This window comes from Apaloderma vittatum, unplaced genomic scaffold (genome assembly GCF_000703405.1).
Source record: "Apaloderma vittatum isolate BGI_N311 unplaced genomic scaffold, ASM70340v1 scaffold6962, whole genome shotgun sequence".
NCBI lineage: Eukaryota > Metazoa > Chordata > Aves > Trogoniformes > Trogonidae > Apaloderma > Apaloderma vittatum.
In genome coordinates, this window is record NW_009704151.1 from 61,898 (window position 1) to 72,929 (window position 11,032).

Consider the following 11,032-nt stretch of genomic DNA (forward strand, 5'->3'; position numbering starts at 1 on the left):
CTACACTGTCAGCCGTATACTATAAGAGATATATATTTAGTAAAACTAATTGCTTACTAAAGAGATATTCTGGCAGGTGGCATGATTCTAAGTAAAATCTCACTCTAGGTAATCATTTGTACTCTTAATAAATTAATTTAAAATATAACATGAAGTATTTCACATAAATCTCTAACCCAGATTCCAAAAATATATAATCTTAAGAGAAAGCAGTGAAAAAATTTAAATTAAGACAAACACTTTTAGAGGCTTTGGTTTTTTGTGGGCTGAGGATATATTCTGCCTTTTCAGAGATGGAGAATGTAAATCCCTTGGAGTTTTATAAATTATCCCAGACACTTAAATCTAATAATTATTCTTAAATATTAGGAAAAAAGCTCTGTTTCCGTATTATGCAAGTGTCATGAGAATAAAATTTAAGTATCTTTTCAGTAAAAGTTCAGAAAAGTTTTAAATAGTCTAGCATTACAAGAACAAATCACAACATTTTTATTAGCCTTTTTGAGATGAACGTGTCCCTCTGTCAATAAAGAAATAGTTTAAAGTATTAGATATTGGCAAAGTGGAAAATACATGGACTGGGCAACATGTTGAGAATAAGTGCCAGTATTTCTATTTAAAACAGATTTTATTAAAGTCTGTGCAAACCCTTGTGCTTCAGAAATTCTCTCAGTGCATGGATCTGATGTCTGCTAGACGTTCTCTCACAGAAGTTGAGAGATAACGGTTTGAAATTTCAACTCAAATGGTAAATAATAAACAAACAAACAAACAAATTACAAGTATGTTTGACCCAAGCAGAAGTATGGGAACTGTGGAGAGATATTTTCGTGTGTTGTCCATGCAGAAGGCCAGGAAGCGAATAAATCAGAGCGAGCTTGTGATGTGCGAGCCCGCGCTTCTGCAAGCAGCTGGTATTATTTGGCCTTCCAGCTTTGGGAACGTTACTTTCAGGGAAACAGATTTGCAGATAGTTATTAGACCATGTTAGTTGCACAGATGGTTTGCATAACTCTGAGCAAGAAAAAACAAAAAGGGGGAATGGAAAAGAGAGGGGTAAAGCAGGCTGTATAATTAAGCAAAAAAGCGCACATTTTGTTAGAGCTAAAAGGTATAATTTAAAGAAAGGATTTTGCCTGAACAAAATTATTTGAGGGCAATATATTCTAACTTGAGTGTAGAATTTTTGCTTCTTTACACGTTGTAATGGTTACCCTCTGGGTAAGGATTTTGTTCATAGAACCAAATTTTTATCAGACTGTAAGACAACGAATATCCAAGTCCACATGTCTTTGCAGGAAAGGTGGTTCTACTGAAATATTAAACCATTCCTCACAATCCGAACTCCAAAAAGGTTTGAAAATCCAGTTAATCTCCTTATGCACAGAACAAATCTGCTGTTACTAGTTAAGAAAAGGGAATTGTAGTAAACATCTGCTCCTTGTAATAGGGTGTTAGAGGCAGGTGGCTTGGAAACAGTGAAACCATCATCTTCAGTATTAAATTCTTGTGGGACACAGACAAGAAGTAATTGAAGATTGTTGGTGATGCAAACTGTCTGCTGATGCAGAGGAATTTGTGAAAAATGGCTGCTCTTAACATCTTTGCTAATGAGAGGAAAGAGGATTTTTATTGTTTTTATAGGCATTTCAGTGATGGCTGGCAGTGAGTAGCTCAGAAGCGTAGCTTTATTTTAATACTCCTGCAAGGCAGGGGAAGCGCTGCTATTCCTGTTTTACAATGGAAAGATGAGATCCATGGGGAGAACATTCTGGCTTTTCTGTAAGTGCTCAGTTTTTCAAAGATAATTAAGGAATTATTTTAGGCAGAAAATTAAATCCTCTTTCTTTTTTTACCACTGTTGAAGGATACTATGAGCAGCAACAGGAGAAAATTACCCTTCGTTTAAGTTCCCAGGGCAACCATCGTCCTGCGCATGAGACCAAAGGATATGCTTGCGGTTGTGGACAGTTTGGCTCTTAAGTTTCAGTATTTTCTCCGTTTTCTTCTGATCCGAGGCAGCAGGCTATCTTGGGAATAGCTCTTTTCATTGAAGGCTACGCCTTTTTTTAAGGTGGAGGTGTTTTGGTGTCTTAAGTAATTTACCCAGTGCTATGCAGCATTGCACATGCCATGTGCCCAGAGGTTGTTGCTCTCTGCAGCAGTTTGAAAGCACACCAAAGGGAGTAGAGATATCGGGAGGAATAGACAAAAAATAAAAGAACGCATTATGGACACAAATATTAAATTAGAGAGTATACAGAAAGATAATGATGGCAAATCTTCCACTGACTGTAGGTGAAGCTGAGGACCTCAGTAAGTGGAAATCTGGTATCTGCGGTTCCATTCCTGGAGCCTTTACTGATTTTTGTTAATTACTGATTTTTGTTAATCCATGCTAACTGTATTTAAGTCTCAAAGTATTAAAGGGCAGCTTTTCTCCAGAAGTGAAGATTAATTGGAAACAAACTGTTAAGAATCTTCATTTGCTGTTAGACAAAATAACTTCCACTGTGCAAATAGAAACTCTTTGGTTTCACTGATGAATACCTATTCCAAAGTTATGTCAGCTTCTCTTGAGTCTTCCCTTCAGAGCTGGCTGCTTCTAGAATTTCTTTCTTCACTACTACTCTGCAGCTAATATCCTAACTCTTTTGGTAAAATGTTTTGTTCATTCTTTTCCAAATGGAGTTTAATTAGCCCATCCCACCGTAGTGACTCGTGAGTAATTAACTTGCAAGCCCTGCAGATTTCAAACTGCTGGGCAGGTGGAGCAAATGAAAAAACCCACTGTGTTTCATGTTGGACGTAACCTTAGGATTAATGAAGCCTGTTATCCTGTGTGACAGTTCCTAAAAGCATTATGTAAATCCAAAATTGAATGTCTCACAATTCTCTGGTGTTTTATCAGAGCATATCCTTCTGCTATCGATCTTAATACTCTCTGCTAAAAGCAATGATAATAAATAATATAACAATAAAGTCTCTGCTCTCCTGTTATTAAAGGTATTCCACAAAGCTGGTGATAGTCTGTTTTTTCTGAAAGTTAATGCAGCCTCAAAAAAAAAAAGTTCTTCTGTTTTGTAAAGTTGTAAAGGAAATGCAGAATGTTGTAAGATTTAAGGCCATTTTAACTGCAGTTCTTAAAATAACACAGAGGGGAAAAAATCTCAGGTAGGTTCTCAGAGTTATAGGATAGACAGTGCACACAGCTGAGAGAAATAAACTGAAGTATTTGCTGGATATGATTTAGAAGATCCTCTTTGCCTTTTGTTTATGTGTACTGATGGTTGTCTACATGACTTGGCGTCTTCTTTTGACTTAGTATACTTTCTCCAAAATTAAGTTAAAGATGATTATAGTCGTGCAACATTTACCAAATCCCTGTTAAAACTGGGGACTTGATTTGTTTGTTTCTTCTTTACTTTTTCTTAGTATTTGAAGGAGAATTCATGACAACTTGACAGTCTCAGTTTATTAGTGCTATTAACATTAGCACAAATTGCCTACTTGGTATAAAAGATGGGAGAGTGCTTTTAACTTGTCATTCATGGTTTTTTTGCAAAGAGGAGAAGCTATATTATGCTTAATACTCTTTTTCTCTTGCAGTCAAGTTTGCAAATCTTTAAAATGCATTTGTGTGTGCCTAGTGCTTTAAGCATGAGAGAGGCAGTGGCAAATGGGGATGGAAGAGGCTTTTACAGAAGTGCATGCAGGCACTTCTTCAGATTTACTCTGTTCTTCACGTTTCTTCAGATTTCATTTACAACTGAAGTGTATTTCTGTCTCATGGAGTAGCTTAGGAAAAATCTTGGAAGCGTGAACTAGGTCCAAGCATGTACAATTACATCTGGAAGTGTTTGAAAAGTACTTTCAGAGTAGGAGCCCTGTCAGGCACAGCCCCACTTTGCCAAAATGGCTGTTCAATGAGATGCCAGCGATATATTTTGGTGGAAGTGGTGAAACAGCTTACAGTGTTTATCATAGTGGTGAAAACATTTATGAAAAGGCTGTCTTGAGTGGGGGAGCTGCTGCTCTAAAGTTTTTGTGTTTGTGAAGAAAGAGCCAAAACAAAATTCCTCAGAGGACTGAATGGAAATTGGTGAAGGAGAACTAATCTGAGGAAGCTCAGTACAGCCCGGTAAGCAGAGAAAATCTCATTTTCTGTGATTACTGAAAGAAGCAGCCTATTTTTGGTGGTTTGAGGTGTGTGAATGTACAAGAGAGCTAGTTTCTGTTTCCTCACATGGACTTCACTTTTGGTGTGAATACTCAGTTTTGTATAAAAGTACAAGCTGTACAAATTACTAATTAGTGGCCCAACCTGACAGCTCTTGGCAACATAAAGTTTTCAAAAGTTAGGTGCTTTCATGTTTACTTCAGGTGACATAAATTTGGGTTTATGATATAAAACACACTGAGCTTTTAAATCTTCTCAGCTGCACAGATGCAAACTCCACTAATTCCAAACTAAAATGTGGTCTGCTATTCATTAAATGCAGATGAGATTCCTTTTTTAGTAAGCACATAAGCAAATGCCTATATTTAGGATCATGTGCAGTTTATAATCAGTAGAAAATTTTAAATCATTTTATCTCTGTTCCTGCAGTGGAACTCACTGTGCTGTGTCTTTGAGAGGTCTCTAACCGGAAGCCTTAATATAGAACCTGATTTAGTCTCTTACCTTTGCAGAGTGCTTTTCATATGTAGAATTTATTGACCATATATCTGTACTCTTCAAGCTTGCTTTGCAAACCTTTCCATACTTGCTAAGAACTGAGGAATGCTAGTGCCTAGTATATTCAAATACTTATTCAACTGTGATGACAGAAGGGTGCTAATGAACGTGTATTTTCATGATTTTAGCAACTCTTTGGGAGGAACTGGTTGGATGCTGATGGGGGAGAGGCTGGAATTCAGCCTGGAATGGCCACTTCTTGCCCAGCCCACTCAGTCCTGGAGTGCAGCTGGAGGGCCCACGGACTTGCTGCTGCCACTATTCTCTTCCTTTCTCTCAGAGAACCTCTGCTCACCCTGTTCGCTTGCTGGGAAGAAGACAGGGGCCAGGACAGAGTTAGGTCAGGAAGCTAGAGGAGAGTCTTGGGCCAGCAGTAGCTTGTCACCATGCGGTGGCCATGGGTGGAGAAAGGCAGTGGCCAGCTGGCATTGGCTCTGTTGTACGTGAAGGAAACTTCTGGCAGCTTTTCACAGAAGCCACTGATGCAGGCCCTCTGCTACCAAAACCTTGCCTTGCAAACTGAGTGCATTTTGCCGGGACCTGTCTAGCCTGATTCATATCCATGCCACAGTTAGGGCTAGAGGGGAATTTAATAGGCTAGTAGTGGTAGAAACAACAACGACCAGGGTTTATAGTGTTTCCAGATCAGAACAGAATAGTTCTAGTGTACACGGGAGAAATAAAGACCCCTTACAAGACAGTGTTGTTTGCATGTACCCACACAATGCAGTTTAGCATTTGCTTGATGACATAATAATGATTTTGTATTTCTCCTCTTATGTTTTCTTACCCTTAGGAAATAACTACTGTAATAGAATTGCTGATTAATTAGCACTTTACTGAGTTTGCTACTTGCAGTTCTGAGAGCTCTTTAACAAGTTCTTAAAACTTCAGATTTCTCTTAGAAGACATATTCCCGTTTCTTACACTGCCCTCTAGTGCTGAGCGCTTATTCAGAGTCATCTTCAAACACCTTTAAAGTATCTTTTGTGCGGTGTTTTTTTAGGAACTGCTAGGTTATCAAAGTCTGCCAAGGCGGGAAAGGTCCAACTTCTTTACATGGGCATTTGGCCTTTTTGGGTGAACATACTCACAGGCAGAATTTTGTACTAACGAGACAAACATGCAGTTGTTGAAAACCGAAAGCTGCCTGTGTTTGCACCCTGCCATGTCCACCAGGCAACAGGCAGATAGAAAAGCCGTTCAGGACACATCGCCCAGGTGAGTAGAAGGTCTTGCAGGATTCTGTACCAGTGACCTGCACCCTTCTGGACCAGTGGCTTCCCCTGTGTCTTTGTCTTGGGAGAGGTACGTGGGTCTCTTAGTTTTAAGTGTCTGCCGGGCTCACCCGTGCCCTGCGGGTGTCGGAACCGGCTGGAACCGGCGCAGGCAGCCCCCGCCTCCCCTCAGAGAGGCCGCCCGCAGCCGCTTGGGCTCCCGCTACACCTGCTCTCTGTGCACTTTGCTAAAAGATTAAGCTGGATTTTTTTTAAAAAATACCTGTATTTAAATTATCTTGACTTTCCAATACAGCAGTACTACTTACCCATTTATTACGCTAAAAGCCAGCTGTTCATGTTATTACAGGAGTTCGCAAACTTGTCCATTAAGGTCACCGGCAACTTGAATGTTTGATGCTCTCTGTGGTCTTTCTTAAATCTTGATAAGGAAGTATGAGTGGGTGGGTTCAGCACTTGCATAGCAGATATGTAAGAAGCGTGAGTTTGCAACATAAAATTCTGCTGGTGATGAAACTGTTTGAAGGAAAGGCACTGCGAAATCTGTGCACAGCCAGTGCACTGGTGCTCTTGGAGGTGCCATTCGTGATGCTCAAACAGATAGGCCCATATGTTGGGTAGGAAATATCTCCATGTAATTAAATAACTGTATTATGCAAAATGTAATTAATTATATTGGCCAAGATACTCTAAGACTGCTTCAATTACAGTTGGATATGATGGCCTTCATTGCCTTCCTTTCACAACATAAGAATGCTGTTGCAAATTAAGTGGTTGTCCTGTACTAACCTGGAAATAATTGGTGTTTTCATGGTGGGCAGAACGATTCCTGTACCTTTATTAGCTGTTATGAAATGACATAAAATGACACATAAATATGCTTGAGGGTAACCAAGAAAATTGTTTTGTGAATTCCTTACTGTCTGATCAGGTTTTTTATTGTGTTGTTCTTTGAGTTGTATGAGGTGCCTTACGAAAACTGGCAGAGACAAATGGGTATTGAGAAAAACTAAGAAAGTAAGTGTAGGTTATATATAGATAACAAATGAAGGAAGGGAGAGGAAGGAAAGTGATTGACTGTTACCCTACAGCAGTTGAGATCTGTAAAAGTAAACGTATCACTTCTGATGGGATAGCAACCATCTTTTTTGTCGCTTCTAACAGTTTGCTTGTCTCCAGTTCCTTACTAATAATAAGAGATAGACATTTTGTTAATCGTTTGTTTGCTCCTTGCTTGTACAAACTGCGAAGAAAGCATTCACTTTATTAACAATTTACACAAACTTGGGTAGCATGGTGTACCTCCTGCTCTCCTGACCTTGATCTTCTCTCATTTTCGTGTTTCCTCTGTTTCCCTCTTTACTCCTCCCGTGTACCCTTGTTCCCTGATGCTGGTCATTTTCTGCCCTTTCTTAAAGATTTTTTAACAGCAGTGCTACCAGTTTCACTGATGGGCTCAGCTTTGGTGAGCAATGAGTCTGTTGGGGAAGTGGCTATGTCTGGCACATAGCCCTCTCCCACCTGGCCCTCTCCCACCTTGCTATTTCTATGCACTAGAAAAGGCTATTATTGAAACCTGCTTGTGTGTGTTTCCTTACAAGGGCAGTTATTAACACAAGTTCATTCAAGCTTCAATTACTAATAAAAATATTTTTATAAGTAGGAGAGAATTTGTTTCATGTCCTGGATTTCAGTGATGTCTTCTGATTTTATATAATATCTTCTGACTTTATATAATGAGCAGTAGGAAGAGTGATTTTTTTTCTTGGAGCCTGGTTAGTGAGATCAGATGAAATGATAAATTTTGTACTGAATTGCACAAGTAGTAAATATGATCCAGAAAGTATGAGCTAAAGACACATAGGTGCTTTTGGAAAACAAGCTGTGAGGTTTTCTGACTCAGGTAAGCAGTGCGTGACTGACTCCGTGCTGATGTCGTGAGCAGCCAGGCTTCTGGAAGGAGACTTGCTCCAGCCCAGCTGACATCTGTGTGATTTATCTCTGGTACCTATTGATTTAATGGCAAAGCATTAGTCTCGAGGAGTTAATACCAGGCTGATGGCCTTGTATAATGCTGGTCTCTGCATGGTACGAAAAGTTAATGTAGAGAAGACCCCCCAGTGTCCTGTGGATAGTAAGCTTTCTTCCCACAGGAAAAATGGAACTGATCTTGCCTTTTTCATAATAACTGAGCAGATGAATGTGCCTACCTTTGTATTGCTTCAGGCAGTACTACGTACGGGTTCACCTTTGAGCCTTAGCTTCTGTTATTCTTCTGTGACTAGAAGCGGGTGGTAAGAAGAACTGGCTATGAGACTTCAGGCCAGAGACGAAGGCATCAGATGTGCTTGTTGACTAGTCGAAAGGCAGCTAATGGTTTTATAATAATAGTTTTTATTTCTTGTGAGAGACCGACTGAATAAAGTTGCTTCTCCCAACGACTTTCAGCCAAGTAACAGAGAAAGATGTCATCAGAGATGTGTGCTTAGTTTCATTGATTGGAATTGTAATTGAAAGTTCTGCTAATGCTTTTTTCCTATAATGTGTTGAAATAACGTGTTTGCTTAGTGTACAGAAAAATGACTGCATTTGGCAAGTAATTTATTAGAGCTTGTAAACTAAATTCACAGATATCCATTTCCAGAAAATCTTTGTCTTGCAGATACAACCTGGATTACTGAGCAAGACTATCATAGATCACTTTAGGAAATATTCTCACCCACAGAACCATTACATAAAATTCAGCAGGTGCCTGTATGAGTGTGATTCTGTGAAGGTGATTGCTTCTGGGATGGCTCTTCATCCATGAAAAATTATCCTTAGAACTATCCATAGTTACAAATGCATATGCATGTACCATTCTTACTGTGAGTCTTATTTTTATTCAGATGTCTTCATGCGTTGGTGTGTGGGTAGATCCTACAGTCTTCTGACATAAGTGAAAATATAAAAGTAAAAAATTCAGGGAAAGGGTGCTTGATTTGAAAAAATCCAAACACACATAACACACAACAGGTTGTACAAATACTTGAATAATTTTCTTGATTAGCATGAATGTACATGTTCTTGAAAAGTGCTGAGCAACATTAATTTCTACTGGCCAGGATCAGGAACGTACCTGATTTAAATGTCTCATAGGATGTGAAGATAGTTTGTGAGATTCTTTGTGTCAGTTCAGGTTGGTTTTGTGGAGATCACATAGTTGTCAAACAATAGAGATCCTGTGACTTGCCCTGTTGCTGTGATTTTTGGATTGGTATTTAATAACTATTCTGCTTTTCTGAAGTTAGGACCTTGTAAAATGATCTGAATTTATCAAACTTCCCTAATTTCCATTGTGGAGCTGTATGTGAACTCCCGAGCCCCACTCTATCCCGTTTATCTGTGATAGCAGGGCCTGGCAGAGTAGTTTCCATGTTTGACTGAGAGTTTAGCATGTCTTTCATCTTTGAAGAACTGGAGCAAATTCCAGGATTCAGGCTGGAAGGCAGTGCTTTGGCAAGTAAAGACACATTACATATTTACAGAGTTTGGAATGTGATGCAGGGAAGCAGGTGTCGTTAGTTTCCTGTCAGGGCGAAAAGGAAAACATCTCGAACAAATCACACAACTTAAGCTTCTCAGTTTATGTTTATGCATTTTGGGTTTTTTTTAGTAAGAGATGAAAGAATGTGCTTCCTGGATTTTGGCAGTCAGCATTCTGGTGGTATATACTGCTAGTACATAAACTGTGGTCCCTAGGTGTGCCCATGCAGCTCCCTTGAGGCAGATGTGAGGTCTGTAGGTGACTGTGTGGGTGCTGAGGAGAACTTTGGACACAGTTGAAGTTTCTGCCTATTGGACACAGCTGAAGACTTCAGTTTTCTTTTTGTAAGTTTCTGTGTGACCCAACAGTTTTGATTTGTGAGTTCAGCTCTTCAGAAATGAGCGTTTTCATTCAGCTGGTTAGTTATTAATGTCTGTGGAGAGTGTTCATAAATAATTGAAACTTTCAGAAAGTAAAGACTTTTTTCTCTTTGTGAGGCTCTAGGTTGTGATGAAAAATCAGGGTCAGGTAAGGCATTTATCTTTATTAGTGTACTGTACATCACAAAGTGTTTACAGGTGGAAGGGGTTGTCTGGGTGAGATTGCATGGTCAGCTGTGTACTGAAGGGTTGGCTGGAGGATGAGATGGTGCTGGTACAGAGAGCCTTGCCACGTCACCCTCAGCAGACTTCTTGAGTAACTATTGACAATGGATATAGTGGTTTCATTGTGCTGGAGCTCTTCTTAATTTAAGTAATAAGTATATAATTTCCTATCTCTCTCTTTCTTATAGCAACCAGGCCTTGTGGAACAAAACCGTTTTATAATGATATAAATACTACAGAGTGACAATACCAGTAGTATCATGGCACATACATGACTAGGGACTGAAAATTCAAATAGGTTGGATTGGTAAACTGGACCATAAAATTTTTGTGTAACTGCAGCTGATTTGGTATTTAAACACGGATGCCAAATGCAGTGCAATTTTTCTCTCTGTTGAATCTGTAGTTTCAAAGAACTTCCTTTACACATAGACTTTGGCAACCATTTTGTGTGTTCTGCACAGACTTCTCTTCCTTTGTTTGATTTTCCCCTTCAAAATTTTAATCTTTTTCTAGCAAAGTAATTCAGTCTGAAATGAAATAGATGATCTGTGTATATAAAAATAAAATAACATTCCTGTAGTATGATAAGAATCCTTTTGAAATTTAATTCATTAAGATTTATCAGTCCTGGCCTTTAGCCTGATTGTGATGAAAAATAATCATTTTTAACTAGCTCTGTTTTGAATATTAAATAGCCTTAGGTGCTGATAATTACACTGTCACAAGAGATGTGTGAGGGCATGCTATACGAAGACTTACAGACTGCTGTAAGGCAGCTCGACAGCAGGTGATGTTCTCTGTGGTATTCTCCCTAAAGTGACACTTTTTAAAGTAACGTACCCTAGAGCCTGTTGGAACAGAAGTCTAAAATTGTTTCTTTTTGTCTTTTGTAGAAGCTCCACCAAAACTGGAAGAAAATCCT

General features: G+C 39.1%; 1 protein-coding gene across 1 annotated transcript in view; it reads left to right on the forward strand.

The window, feature by feature from the left end:
* GALNT18 (polypeptide N-acetylgalactosaminyltransferase 18) overlaps positions 1–11,032 on the forward strand; it is a 115,875-nt gene that overhangs the window by 16,635 nt on the left and 88,208 nt on the right. The window lies entirely within an intron of this gene.